The sequence below is a fragment of the Heteronotia binoei genome, chromosome 8, assembly GCF_032191835.1.
Source record: "Heteronotia binoei isolate CCM8104 ecotype False Entrance Well chromosome 8, APGP_CSIRO_Hbin_v1, whole genome shotgun sequence".
Lineage (NCBI taxonomy): Eukaryota > Metazoa > Chordata > Lepidosauria > Squamata > Gekkonidae > Heteronotia > Heteronotia binoei.
In genome coordinates this window covers 68,492,766-68,508,958 of record NC_083230.1, presented here as the reverse complement: position 1 = coordinate 68,508,958, position 16,193 = coordinate 68,492,766, and positions in this window count along the sequence as shown.

The window sequence follows — 16,193 nt, the reverse complement described above, 5'->3', positions numbered from 1 at the left end:
TGTGGCCTCAATGCCCACCCAGGTACAGGGAAGTGGCTTCAAGAGTGTGGCTATGCCCCGTGGGTCCTGAGGGCAACCTGGGTGCCAGGAAGTGGCTGCAGCTGTGAGGCTCAGCCCCATGGCTCTGAGGACGATCTGGGCACCGGAAAGCAGCCGCAGCAGCAAGGCTAAACCCTGCAGCCTGGAGGGCAACCTGGGTGCCAGGAAGCAACTGCAACAACACAGCTCAGCCCCACAGGCCCCGATAGCAATTCGGGCGCCAGGAAGGGAAGAGCACGTGGCTGATTCCAGGGCTTTTCTTTAGCCAGAATGCTGACCAACCCAGCCAGAATGCTGCCTGAGCCAGCCAAAACGGTGTTCCGGTGTGTTCCGGCTCAAAAAAAGCCCTGGGTAAGGCAAGCATATACATATATTAAATAAAATAAAAAATAAAAATCATTTTACATGATTTCCCCCTTCTAAACATTTCCTCCCAATACAATCAAGTGAAAATTGGATGCTTTTTCCATTGGCTGCTTCTAATGTTAGTTCACCTTAGCCTGAGAGAGTCAGCTTGGTGGTTATAAAAGAAACTCTTGGGAATGGGAAATGGAAGAAAAAGAGGATTTGGAGGAAGAAAATGTCTTAAAATGGGAGGAGAAGCTGCTGCTAGCCCTGGCAAGTGGGAAAAGACAGCTACTGTCATGAGCCAGTCAGCTACCTCCTCTTCTGAGGATGAGTAAATGAGGAGTCAGGCCCTGCACTTGTGGAATGCCTGTCTGAACAGCTGGAAAGGCAGAGCCAGCAAAAGACATGTCAGCTGATGAAGGCTGCTCATTCTGCAGAAGACCAGATAAATGGGACAAAGGTCAGAATGCCACTCACCACCTGCATCCCCCAAACCAGCAGAGCATAGAAGACATAAAGAAAGCTTGAAAACTGTGGAAAGGTGATGGGATTGCTCATTGATGGTCAGCACTAATTTCTGAAACTGAGTTGTAACACTGCTGCTCTCAGGAAGTGCCAGCCAATTAGGGTGATAAAAGAAAGATGCCCTCACCTGTTTGGCATGGAAGCAATTTAGTTTGCAGAGAACAGAGTGGTGAGGTGGAGCCCTTGAAAATGATATCTTCTAGACCCATAGAACTGTTCCTAAGCACTATTCATACTCTATCACAGAGCTTTTATATCATAAACAATTATTTTTATATAGCATTCACAGTATTATACTAATAGTCACAAGATAGGAAGGATTCCAACTGTGAAACATACAGTACATAATTCTGATTCCGTAGAAATCCTTATAGTAAATTTCAGTAAAGTCCAACAAGATCCATAAGATTCGATGAAGAACCCAGAACTTTAATATTTGTTTCAATGATTATCTTCCACATATGGACTATATTTATAATCAAATATTAGTAATAATTAATACAGCATTTTGTAAATATATCACAGTTATTAAAATATATATATCATATATATCACTCTCTCAATATATTAATGCAGCATAATCAGCAATGAAGAGACTGACCTGTGCCCATTTACAATCTGAAATTATTCCAAAGGACGCCAATTAAGGAACCAATGCTGTGTTTTAGTCTGCTATTTTATAAAGTTCCTATTTTATTTATATAATTTATCTGTAGTCTCCCAGTATAAAAAAAATAAGGTTGTCAGTCTACTCACCAAACCTCTATATGCTTCTCATAATTTCTGGATTCAATCCCAATGTAAGAATAGAGCTCAGTGTTTTGGGCTGAATTCAGACAGCCAATTTGGGCCAAAACAGGAATTCCCCATATCTGGATTAAAAAGGTGCTGGTGTGAATCCAGCCTTGGAGCATAAAAAAACATAAAAAGGACAACATAAAGCAGTCTCGGCTGTAACATGCACTACTCAAGAACTTCTTCCCAAACAACTGTTAAAACTTTACTAACTTGTGGTGTAAATTCTTCGCATCTCATTTACATTCAGGCATCTCTTTTGAGTCTTCAAAAATATGTTTGAGAGTTTGTAAAATACTTGTTGCAAAGTACTGGGGTCGACGCAGTAAGAGACCAGAGTCGGAGAGTGATTTCAGCAAGCTTTACTTCAGGAACACACACACAGACTGAGCTCTATTCAAACTTCCCGCTCCTTTATACAATTCTTGCCCCCTTCTGATTGGTCCTTAACTATGTACATGGATTGGCTATTTACAGGGCCCTAAGGGCCTATCAGGGTACAGTATGAGCCTAGATGTTGATTGGCTACTTATGTTTCAATCCTTCCCCTGATTGGGCACGCGTAGGCCTTCTCTGGAACCCTGGTGTGGAGTACAAGCTTTGGCTTGTTCAGCTTCCCTCCAAAGTAACAGTTCCCTCCAAAAGTAACAGTTCTCCCATTTGAGCCCAGGACACAACACTTGTATATCCATTTTTAATTGCCCAGTGCTTCATATTGTGTAGATCATCTAGTTAAACTCTTTAGGGAAAAATCCAGATTGCCCTGTGTGTTTAAATAATTTATTTTATCGCAATAAGAACAAATAAAGAACAATTATACACAGTTAACAATAAGAACTGGAAAAGAAAAATTAACTGAGAGAACAATATTGTATCATATAAATTTGAAAAGAAACAAAGCCTTGTAAGTATAGTAGATGGATATATCAACATGCATACAACAATAATAAGCATCAGTAAAAAACTGTGGGCGTTTTCGCACTGACCTTCAAGTGGCGCGACCACCCTCTTCACACCGGAGGATCTGCCCGGATTTCGCACAAGAAGCGCCAGCGCACCCAAAAGAGCCGGCTACTTCCGTCGCGAAACCCGCTCAAACGTTTTCCTGCTTCTTGGCGGTTTCCGTTTGAGCGGGTTTCGCGACGGAAGTAGCCGGCTCTTTTGGGTGCGCCGACGCTTCTTGTGCGAAATCCGGGCAGATCCTCCGGTGTGAAGAGGGTGGTCGCGCTACTTGAAGGTCAGTGCGAAAACGCCCATAGTTCTTATATTTTTGTGGAACCTTATAATAGTCATTATTAGTATTTTTCACATAATTGAAAAAAGAAAACCATTTCTCAATAAAATTATCCTTTTTCTGAGGAATTTCTTGAATGGTATATAGTCTGCATCATACCTGTTGATGTTTTTAAAAACATTGTAGCCCTTTCTCCAAGCCTTTCATGTTAGACGCATTGTTATAGAACTGGCCACAGATATTTTCAAGTGAAAGTTTATGTTCATCCAGGACTTCTTGTATTTTGTTGAAAAAGGTTGTGGATGAATAGTTTTCTATTGGTATAAATGCTAAAAATCTCTCACAGAGTTTTCCATTATAGCAGTATTGAAACACAATTATCAGCTGTTCAGGCATAGAGTCAGCAATAACAGAGTAGTACAGAGTAGTAATAACAGGAGGTGGTGGCGGCCACAAGCATGGCCACCTTCAAGAGGGGGTTAGATAAAAATATGGAGCAGAGGTCCATCAGTGGCTATTAGCCACAGTGTGTATGTGTGTGTGTGTGTATATATATATATATATATATATATATATATATATATATATATATATATATATATATATATATATATATATATATATATATATATATATATATTGGCTGCTGTGTGACACAGAATGTTGGACTGGATGGGCCATTGGCCTGATCTAACATGGCTTCTCTTATGTTCTTATGTTCTTAGTATTTGGTGTCTAGGTTGCTGATTTGATTCACAATTTCATCTTGCACGTTTCCCCATGATTTCTATCAGTTCCTCCTACACAGTTTTGGACAAGTAAGTAATATTTACTTTTTTATTTGTACATTTCTAGAAATATTCATGTAAAAATGGGTTGAACTCTGCAATACATTCAATGGCCCCCATGAAGTTTCCATTATTTGGTGAGCCCCACTTCTCATGACCTCTAAATGCTAAACCTCTTTCACTTAAAAACTTTATAACAGCTACAACTCTTTCCAGTACTTAAAAATATTATTTTATGTTTTTTTATTATCTGTTCCTCAAGTTGCTAATCCACAATGTCTTTATTTTATCTTCTTGTTATCCAACATAACATTACCCTCTTACGTTCCATGCTGTCTTCATGATTCTCCAGAGTTCTGAGTAAAAGGCTGCTTCAGGGGCCCTCTGGGATTACGGACCCTTAAGTTTAAACTTCATTAATTTCACAGTAGATCTACCTCTGATAGTAAGGGAAAAGAACAGGTTTCTTTTTTAAGGTGCTTTTAAAAAACTGGGTTGGTAGTGCAGGAGCAGAACTACAAGAACTTATGTATGGTGAATTGCAATTATATATTTGGCAGACTGTTTATTTTAAACTACAAAATTTCCAACAACTAATTATTTTTCTGACTACTAATATGAGAGGTACTTCAAACATAATGTTCAAACTTCAAATTTCTAATTTGAGAGCAATTTCAAATATAATGTGGAAGCCATAGGTGTTTTCCACAAGGAGACAGGAACTTACCAGGAGTGTGAGGGAGGCCTAGGTGACATAGCTATGTGACCAGGCTACATCACTTTCAGTATGTACTGGAAGTGATGTCATCATACATTCGATGTTGATATATGTGACAGTATCCAGATTACAGCAGACAGCTGAAGTGACAGTAGATCATCTGGCTGGAGGGGGCAACGTGGCAGAGTGCCAGGTTGCATCAGCCAAGGTAGAGTCAGCATGACTCAGCACTGGCCTGATTGGTCAGACAGACTTGTGAATTGTATAAATGTACAGAAGTACCTTCATATGTGTTGGGAGTTTGGATGGTGAAGGTGTGCGGAGCGTTTTGTCAGTCTGAGATATATTCTGTAAATAAATGTACATAGTTAGTTTTACAGCTACTGTGTGCTTAATCTCTTCGTCTTCAGTCACTGCACTCACTACGCAGCGCGAGCATCAACATTCGAGGGGGGAGGGAGCTGGCAGCCCTATCTACATAGTTTCCTGGTAGCAGCCAATCCCTCCATGCCACTAGGTTTTTTCCACTCTTATAAAAATGCAAATAATGTTGTTATATAAGTGCAACTTTATAACAATCTTCATATCATTTTCAGTGAATTTTCTGTGAATAACTTGGTTTTTTCTTAAGTCTCTAGCTCCTTTTGTTGTGGAGCTATAAGAGGAAGTGGTTATAATGATATTAATTTGCTGATTAAAAAAACAAACAAAACCCCCCCGCTCACAGTAGCAGGGGTAAATGCTGTTGTGGAGACAAAGGGGAGGGAAAATGACTGCTGTGTGGGTGGGATAGGAAAAATCTGGATTCTTTTGCCCACGTGGTAGCCATCATGGCCTTGTTGCAAACTTTCACAAAACTTCACTGCAAAAACATCAAAGAAATATCAAAGAAAATTCTGGGAAACCTTGGGAAGTGTACATATGTTCTGTGATGCTGCAAGGAAGCAGGAGGGGAAAAAAATTCCAGCAGCATCAAACCTGGGACAAATAGCCCATGTGAAAATGGGGCAAATATACCATCAGGAAATGGCCATAGGGAAACCGAGGTTAGATTTGTAGTTAATTTATTTTTTTTTGCAACGTCCCTTGATGTGGAAATATTTGAGAATTCTCAATCTTGTTTTACAATATTATGTGGTTTAATGGATGGTCTTATATGTGCAATCCAAATATGATCTGATTGCATATAGTTAGAAATTCCATGCAGTATGCAAAAATAATGGCTTTCTTGTTCCCAGTGTGCATGCACAGTGGTGGAGGCTATAACAAATGTATCCATAATGACAGACTGCCAAGCCATCCAAATACTACAGAAAACAAAAACTATGATCTGCTTAATCCTTCTGTAAATTCAAGAATAATAGGTTTTCAGTATTTTGACTATGTGTGAGCCAGGAAGACAGACAAGCCACAGTTAATTTATTAAAATGTAATTGTCATATTCAAATGCAAGAATAACACCATATGGAACATTATGCTAATGTGTTTCACACTAATTACTTCTTATATTACTCACCCTTCAGAGTTAACAAATACAACCTGCTTACCTTTAAAACTACTTGAAAAGAGTTTGTTATTTTAACCAATATATCAATATCTAAAGGATTTTAGGTTGGAATTTTTTTTAAAAGCATTTGCAGAGTGCAAATTAGTGTGTTAATTTACTAAAAGATTCAAATATGGGACAATTATTATTACTTTTTAATTATTATTCTTGTTATACTAACTGGTGCTAAAGAAAATATAATAGAAAGTTCAGAAATCTGGTAAAATGTTGAAAGTTAATGGGAACCAGTTCTGGACACATAATCACTAACTTTTAGGCTTAACATTTGCCCCCTTATGGCAGATGAACTTCCGCCCTGTACCTCAATCATCCACACTCAACTGATGGAGCAATGGGAGAAAAAATGAGGGGAATGGCACAACAGATGTTGTGATGTCACCTCCAGGGGAGAACCTGAAAGTGTCATAACATCTGTAATGCTGTAGAAATTTCTCTTTATCTCTATGATGTATGGATTGGAACTGTGGCATAACTTCTGGGTCATCAACTGGAAGTGACCCACAGAGTCTGTTTTGCTCCCCCTCCCTAAATCAGCAGCTGTAAGGTGAGATACTGGCCCCAAAGAATGCTAGGGGCATTTTCTTTCACTCAGCACTGCTCCCCCCATCTCAACCAAACCCCAATAATGATTTTAAGCCAGTCTAAGTGGACTCGAAATGAAGCACTCTATATAAAGATTTCACTGTAAAGAGGAGGCAGCCAAAGGGGGGTGGGATAGCAACAGGGGAGTTCAACTACTTGCAACTAATTTGTGTCATGACTAAAACATGTTTCATGTGAAAAATTTATAAACTGTGCTTTGGTTATGGGATAGATGAGGAAAGGTGATTTAATTTATGCATACTGTGCAAGATATTAAATACAAACAAAGACACAAGAACAGTTGTATTCTTTCAAATAGTGACTTCATAAGTAAGTCTGTTCCTTTGAGATTTCAAAATCTGTATCCTTTTAAAACTTGCAAAGTGTAGTATATTGGTACAATTGCTTTAAGGATGACTCCCAGAGCCTCTGTAGAAAGGAGGCACTCAGGTTTTCTGACCATAAGTGGAGGTGATGTTAGAATTACTGAGACCTGATTGCGGTCTGTTCTGTTAACAGGTTGTTGTGTTCCAGTAATCACACAGTTCCTGCAATCATTATTGCTTCCACTGATTATTTCTATCCCTAAAGATATAACACATAACGGTAGTAGTGTCTCCATTATGGCATTCTTTGCTTCCTACAGACAGTGTATTATATGTTTGCCGCATGTATTTCCCCATTCTCACCTACCTGTTTTCTACTGATTTTATAGCATTTTAACATTGTGTATTCACATGCATCATGACATTGATGATGAAGATATTGGATTTATATCTCGCCCTCCACTCCGAATCTCAGAGTCTCAAAGTGGCTCACAATCTCCTTTATCTCCCCCTCCACAACAGACACCCTGTGAGGTGGGTGGGGATGAGAGGACTCTCACAGCAGCTGCCCTTTCAAGGACAACCTCTGCCAGAGCTATGGCTGACCCAAGGCCATGCCAGCAGGTGCAAGTGGAGGAGTGGGGAATCAAATCCGGTTCTCCCAGACAAGAGTCTGCACACTTTATCACTACATCAGACTGGTGTACACTCCAGATTAGAGTCCACTGCTCTTAACCACCAAACCCAACATACTATGCCTGTTCATATTTTTGTAACCCTAGTTCTAGTAAATTGCTTATTAGAAGTGTCTTCAGAGTGTGTCTATCAATTTATAGTGTGTAATCCATTTTTACTCTTAGTGAGAAAGGTGGACCATAAATATAATAAATATAGTAAATACATATTCTTCACAAAAGGAAATAGTTTTTTTACACAACAAGTAATCAAAATGTGGAATTTGCTTCCAGAGGATGATGGTCACAGGCATGCATGATTTTAAAGCTGATTAAACAGATTAATGGAGAATATGTCAGTGTCTAGTAGTCATGGTTATTGAAGGGAGCCTCCATGATCAGAGGCAGTAAACCTCTGAGTACCAGTGCCAGGAGGCAACATTAGGGGAAGGCCTCAGCCTCTATCCCCTGTTGAATCTCCATAGGAATTGATTGGACACTGAGACATGAAGCTCCAGTAGATGGCAACCCTATCCTGGCGGGGATCTGGCAACTCTATGTGGTATAGTAGCAAAAATTAGAGAACTGAGTTCAAATCCTCACAAAGATCATAAGATGACTTTGGATGAGTTACTCTGTCTCTCACCTTAAACTACCCCAAAGGCGTTTTGTGTAACATGGGCAAGAAAGGAATCATGCAGCCTCCCTAGCAAAAGGTGGGATACACATAGGAAAAATAAAAGGCCATTATGTCCCATAGGTCACTGAACACAATAAGTTTGCTCAGTGCACATATGTCTAAGACACACAGTAGCTGAACAAGTAGCTTGAGGATTGAGCTCTTGGATTGCTCAAGGCATGTTGATAGAAGTGCATTATGCAGTTTGAAAAAGTATAGCGTTGGAAGAGTTAGGAGAATAAAGTATAACTTTTTGAAACTTGTGTAGATATGTGAGACACAATAGTTTTTGCACTGACTGTGTGAAATTTCACACAGCTGCATTAATGAATTACTTGATGAGTCTGCCACACTGTTATGCTGCCTTTTATAGTGGAACCAAATCTAAACATATATAGAGATATATATTGAAAAATAATATTTAGTCTTCAACTTGGTGATTGTGAGGCTCAATAAATTACTACTAAAGAAGAAGAAGAGGAGGAGTTGGATTTATACCTTGCCCTTCACTTGGGAGTCTCAGACAGCTTACAATCTCCTTCCCTTCCTCTCCCCACAACAGACATGCTGTGAGGTAGTAGGGCTAAGACAGCTCTGAGAGAACTGTGACTGGCTCAAGGTCATCCAGTTGGCTGTATGTGGAGGAGTGGGGAATCAAACCTGGTTCTTCAGATTAGAGTCCACTGCTCTTAACCACCAAACCAAACTGGCTCTCAAGGCTTTGTTGCCACTTAAGCAATTTCTCCACTAAAAAAAGGCATTGACATGAATAATAGTGGAATTCTCTGGTAACATCCATGCCTTGTGGGACTTTCTTCAGTTCCACAGGCATGTAAAACAGATGTTCCATCAGGCCTACAGTTGAGAACAGCAACAGTTCACATTGTGTCTCTTATTACAGTATCCTGCATGACCAGTCCTGATCCGCATAAGGAAGGGAGTGAAGTGAAATTTCCCTTTAGAACATAAGAATATAAGAAGAGCCCTACTGGATCCGACCAGTGGTCCACCTAGTCCAGTATCCCACTACACAGCAACTAACCATTCTTTATACTTTGCTGTCCCACAACTGGAATCTTATGTTGGTGCATTCTGCAGACACTTCTGGCTGGCAAAGGAATTTTTTTTTTGAATATTACAGTTTTTTCCCTGAAGCAACAAAACCCTTGGAAGTGGCCTTACAACATTTGCCACAAACGACTGAAAGATCTGTTTCAGACCTGTTGGGAGTGCTCACCTAGATGCTGTCAAATCTGTTTTGCTGCAGTTGCCACGAGTTGATGCATTAGAGGATCTTTCTCGAGGTTCATATATTCTTGATCATGATGGGTACACACAGGCAAAAATATACTTATTCATCTTTGTACCCAATTAGAGCCTTAAGGTAGTAAACAGACAATACAAATCAATTTTTAAGACAGTATATATGTATAAACCAATAATTGAAACCTGGGATTGTGATTATTTGTTGGAGCATTACATTTGTTGCATCAAAGATGTAATTCTTATCGTAAAAAACTGACTGATAACATTTCTCAAAATTAAAAATAAGGCTTTTTACTTGTATTAGTTAAGCTATGTCTCCTTTCATCCAATGCTGAGTTATAAAATTAAGTTCTCTTCTTTCTACCAGATGGTTCCAAATGAAAATACTCACTATGTTGGAATTGTTCAGCTGCTTAAGTATTTTGGATCAATGTGGATTAGCCTCCTCACTTCTGATGTAAAGAGTAGATAAACTGTTCTGCTGTCCTTGAGACTGAAGCTCTTCCAAAACAACATTTGTATTGCTTTTAAACAAATGATGCCAATTTTACTGAACAGCACTCCAAATAAAATCACAGAAGGCATATTTTTCTTTCTGGTTTTATGCTAAGTAATAAAAACTAACCAAGAGTGCCAAATTTTGTAGTACAAGCATTGTACTAAACAGGAAAGGCGTTCAGTTATATTCAGCCATCCAGGGTCTGCAGAAAACTGGAACTGGCCCTGCCTGACATACATGCAAAAATCTAAATACAGCTAAGAGTCATGATTCATTTATTCAGTTCATGCAGAGTTCTGTGGTAACACAGCATGCTATTTGCTTAGTGGAGAAGTCCACCAATTGTGCTAGTGGTCCATCATACTGTGCATGTAATGTACTCAGTGATGAGACGTGTTGAAGGCAACATACTTTATTAGTGGGTACATCACAAGAGGGAGAATGGCGGGCCGGGTCCCGATTATATACATGCCCCAGAACAACCCTCCGTGAGGCCAGGTCCAATCCTGGTCAGTTAAACTTCCCGCCACAGATCTTGATTGGCGGTGTGTATTAGCGACCTACATCCGGGGACCAGTGGGGTTCCACTGGTCGCCTCTGTAGCTTGCGCTGTGCTGTACATAGGGATTAGAATGCAGGACATAACACTCCTCCCCCCCTAGTTCAGGACACATAGTCTTTCAAGTACGCAGGTGCCCGGCGTTCCCTGGTCGACCTCCTCGGGGTTGCTTGGGGAGTCGGTGCGGCCGCTGTGGCTGGCGGGGCGGCGGTTTCCCTTTGTTGAGGTGTTGCCGGACACTGACTGGCCGTCGCTTGTTGCTCGTCCAGAGTCTCTTCTCTGGTGGGGTTGCTTCCGCTGCTGTGTTGCTCTTCCGCCCATGCAGTTGGTGCGGCCGGTATGGGCAGGGTATTTTCCGGGGGTGTTGCTGTCAGTTCTTCCCCGCTTCCCCCACCCCCTGTGGCGGTCGGTTCCTCTGGCAAAGTGCGGTGGCACAACTGATCGATATGCCTTCTGAGAACCTGGCCCCCCTCTGTCGAGACCTCATATGAGCGGGACCTGGTCACGCACAGCACCCAGGCGGCTAACCACTCCGGGCCGCTTACAAAGTTCTTAGCATACACCGGGTCCCCTGGGAAGAACCCCCTGGTGGCTTCCCTGGTTTTGGGGGAACTGTGGAGGTCAGTGGCCCAGTCGGGATGTAGCCTATCTAACCTCGTGATTAATTTCCTCCCCATTAGTAATTTGGCAGGGCTTGACCCGGTGACGGGGTTGGAGGTGATTTGGTTGTCAAATAGGAAGGCTGCCAGGCAGTGGTCCCAGTCGCCCTGTACAATACGGCCCAGGGCCTCTTTGGTGGTGCGCACCATGCGCTCAGCCTGGCCATTGGTGGCCGGATGGAAGGGGGCGGACCTAATGTGTTGAATGAGATATCTATTCAAGAAATCCCAGAATTCCCGGGAGGTGAAAGCGGTCCCATTGTCCGTGACCAGGGTATTGGGGATTCTGTGTGTGCAAAAGACCCTTCGCAAGGCTCGGACCGCTGCTGCTGTGGAGGTGGAAGCTACGGGGATCACCTCTAACCACTTGGTGTATGCATCGACAAAGATGAAGAATATCTGGCCCTGGTATGGCCCCACAAAATCTAAGTGAAGCCGGGACCACGGCCTCCTGTTGGACTCCCAGCAGTGGACGGGGGCACTAGGCGGATCGGGCCGGGACTCTTGGCAGGGTTGGCACCTTCTCACCCACCCCTCTATCTCGTCATCCATACATGGCCACCATACGTAACTGCGTGCCAGGGCCTTCATCCTCACTATCCCCGGGTGTGTTTCGTGTAAAGCCTCTAACACTTGCTTCCGCAGTGAGAGGGGGACCACCACCCTGCTACCCCAGAGTATGCACACCTTGTGTGTGGACAGCTCGTCTCTGCGCGATGTGAACGCCCTGAATTGTGGGTCCAGCTTGTCCTCGGGCCATCCCCTTCCCACCCAGTCCAAAACACGTGCGAGTATACGGTCCCTCCCCGTGGCCCGAGCCACCTCAGTGGCGTGGAGGGGTTGCTTGGGCAGAGTCTCCATAAGCATCACATGGTGGGTAGGGGTGGGATCTGAGTCCATTGAGGGTAATGGCAGGCAGCTGAGGGCGTCAGCAAGTCCCATGGCCTTGCCCGGGCGGTGAACCAGGGCATATGTATACGAGTTTAGGAACTGGTTCCACCTCAGGACTCGCTGTGATACAATTTGCGGGGTCTGGTGGTCTGGGGCGAGGAGGCCCAGGAGCGGCTTGTGATCCATGGTGATCATGAAGTGCCTACCATACAGGTAGTCGTTGAATTTATGCACACCTGCCACAATCGCCAAGGCCTCCTTGTTGATCTGAGCGTAGTTGCGCTCTGTGGGGGTCAGGATCCTCGAATAATATGCTACAGGAACCTCCCTCCCGTCTGGAAGTTGGTGCCCCAGGACTGCACCCACCCTGTACGGGGAAGCATCGCACGCCAAAATCAATGGTAGGGCTTCATCAAAATGGTGGAGCACCTCATTGGAAACAAGGAGGTCTTTGACTGCCTGAAAAGCGGCGGCCTGCTGCTTCCCCCAGACCCACGGGGCGTGTTTACCGAGCAGCCTGTGGAGGGGTTCTGTGATGGCCACTTTGTGGGGCAAAAACGAATGGTAAAAATTTAATAATCCCAAGAAACTTTGTAGCTCCGCCTTGCACGTGGGGGGCGGGGCGTGGACTATCGCCCTGGTCTTGTCCTCTGTTGGGTGGATTCCCTCGGCGTCTACTGCAAATCCCAAGAACTCCACCCTCGGCACCCCTAGTGAACACTTTTCCTTTTTTACTTTCAGGCCCGCCGTCTGGAAGCGGCGGAGCACCTCTCTCAGGTGGCTGCTGAACTCCTCCGCGTCCAGGGCCGCGATCAGAATGTTGTCAAAGAACAGTTGCACTCCGGGGATCCCTTTGAGAAGAGAGTCCATTATGCTCTGAAAGATCCCCGGAGCTAAACTAACCCCAAATTGCAACCGCTGCACCCGAAAAGCTCCCCTGTGGGTCACAATAGTTTGAGCCTCTGCTGTCTTGGTGTCTACTGGGAGTTGCTGGTACGCCTGGGCCAGGTCTAGTTTTCCAAAAACCCTGGAACCTGCTAGGGCCACCAGGACGTGGCTGGCCACTGGGACGGGGTATGGGTTGTCCTGTAGCGCTTTATTGATAGTGCACTTGTAGTCAGCGCATATCATCACATCCCCGTTTGGCTTCACTGGGGTGACTATGGGTGTTTCCCAGGCAGCATAGGATACCGGTTCCAGCACTCCCTGGGCCATGTGTCGGTCCAGCTCCGCTTCTATTTTAGGTTTTAGAGCGAACGGAACTCGCCTGGCCTTCAGTCTTATCGGTCTAACAAGGGGATCGAGAGGTAAGGTGATGGGCGGCCCCTTGTAACTCCCCAGGGTCCCATCAAAAACTTCGAGGAATTCCCGGCACACATTCTCGAAGTTATTCGTTTGCATCTGCTGCACCCCCACTAATTGAATACCTAGTGGTCTAAACCAGGCCAGCACCAGTAATGTGGTGAGCTGGCGCTTAACCACTAGAATGTCCAGTGCCCCCCTGAAGTTCTTCCTCTCTACCTGTACCGTGGCCCAGCCCAAAATGTGCACGGGGTTTTTCTGAAAGTCCCGCAGTATAAAATCAGCCGGTCTCAATTGGAGCCAGCGACGGGGGCAGTTTTCTTCGGGTCTCCGCCGAAATTATAGATATGGAGGAGCCCGAGTCCACCTCCATTTTGCATGGAGCACCCTCGATTAGGACCGACAGTCTAACTTTGTCGTGGGTGGTGAGGGGCAAGTTCATTACCTGCAGGCTGGTCAATGCTGTTGTGTGAGCATTGGTCGAGTCATGGTGAGCGGCCTGGCATCTGCAAGTTGCCTTGGCCCAGCAAGCCTGCACTATGTGGCCCACCTTCCCGCAGTTCCTGCAGTCCATGTTGCGATAGGGGCAGTCCCGTCTCTCGTGGGGGTCGCCACAGCTGGCACGCTTGCTGTTGGTCGGTCTATCTGTGGCTCGTTGCCACGTGGGGGCTCTCAGGCCCATTCCTTGTTGGTGGTGGAGCTGGAAGGTCTCTTCGTCCTCTGGGTCGCCGGGCACCATCTCTTCCTGGTGGACTTCTCCTCGCCGGTTGTTGTATGCTTTGGTGGTTCTTTCAAATGCTGTTGCTTCATTGAAAGCCTGTTGAAGGGTGAGCTCCTCCTTTGCGAAGAGCTTTTGCTTCAGCCTTTCATCTCGGAGGCCCCATACGAATCGGTCTCTCAAGGCTTCCTCCTGCTTGTTGAAACCGTAGTTCCCTGCAATCTGGCGGAGAGTGGCCAGGTAGACGGCAGCCGTTTCTTCGGGCCCTTGATCTCTCTTGTGGAAGAGGAATTGGTGGGCAATGATGGAAGGCTGGGGCAAGAAATGCCCGGTGAGGAGTCTGACAATCTCCCCGTATATTCTCTCGGTGAACTTCGCAGGGGCCAAGAGACCTCTGGCGATATCGAAGGTGGCCTCTCCAGGATGCTCAGGAGTATGTCCCTCATGCGGCTGTCGTTGGTAATCATGTTTGTGCGTAGGTAGCATTCGACCCACTCTGTGTAGGTCTCCCACCTCTCGAGGTTGGTGCGGTCGAACTCAGAAAGATGGCCCGTCGTTACACTCGGGTTCGCCATGGCGGCGGCAGGCGCTTCTGTCTCTTGCGGCTCCGTGCCTTCCTCATCTCCAGCCAGGTCAGTGACTTCCCGCTTGGGGAGTCCTCCTAGCTAGATCCCACCTTCGTCACCAGTGTAATGTACTCAGTGACGAGACGTGTTGAAGGCAACATACTTTATTAGTAAGTACATCACAACAGGGAGAATGGCGGGCCTGGTCCTGATTATATACATGCCCCGGAACAACCCTCCGTGAGGCCAGGTCCAATCCTGGTCAGTTAAACTTCCCGCCACAGATCTTGATTGGCGGTGCGTATTAGCGAGCTACATCCGGGGACCAGTGGGGTTCCACTGGTCGCCTCTGTAGCGTGCGCTGTGCTATACATAGGGATTAGAATGCAGGACATAACAGTGCAGTACCAGACTTCCCCAGGTGAAGGAACTGAGGCAGACATGCAATGCCTGTTACTGGGATTTCTGCTTGTGTAAGACCCTGTTTTCCAGTACTGTTACTTCTTGGCTCCTGCCTGTGCAATTATTTCCTCCTTTGTGCCTGCTTCTGTAGCCTAATTGTCAAATTATGTACTATGATGAGGGAAATACCATTGAAGTCCTTTCAATTAAAGATTCACCAAGCCTTCACAGTCTGTGATCCACCAAACCTAGCAGCACCAGCAGGACTTTTGGGGGGCAGGAACACACGGGAACGCAGTTCTCACTGGCTTGGTATCAGGGTGTTTGACCTAATATACAAATGAGTTCCTGCTGGGCTTTTTCTCTCCAAAAAGCCCTGCGTACCAGACAAAATGCAGGACCACCAAGGATTCAATATACTTCCTGTTTTTCTATCTTTCTGAAAGTGCAACATCTGAAAACAAACTACAGCTAACAGGCAAAATACATGACTGTGTTACTCTTGGTGCCTCATAAGATGTGTAGCAGGTCCTCAATACTGAAATCAGGCAATTGTCCTATGAGATACATTTCATGAGCCCCAGTTTCAATTGAATTCTGGACTGAGCTCACTTCTTGCCTGCCTACTCTAAATTACTTAGGATTGGTAAAATAGTATTTTAATATGTCATAATGATATGATATTCTATTTTTCTTCTCCTGTTCTAAGACATTCTATGTTGTAATCACCTAGCAACCTTATACTGGAGTGTTCCTCTGTACTGGAAAGATAATTATGAATATTCTTCTCTCATGTCAATCATGCCTTGTGAGCCAACACACAAAGATCAGGTTATTTCCATTTCAAAGGCAAGTTTGGTACATGATTCTTCTTGAATTTAAGGTGAGTGATATTCTTAATCCATGATTCATATCCTACATTGTGTTAGCAACTAGCCACTCCTCATAGGTGAAAGGTTAGCTCTGATTGTCCTCTTTCTTCTCAAATACTAATTTATACTACATAATTAAGTGCCAAAGTAGAGAATTATGTGAGGCTATAACAAACTTGGTGCA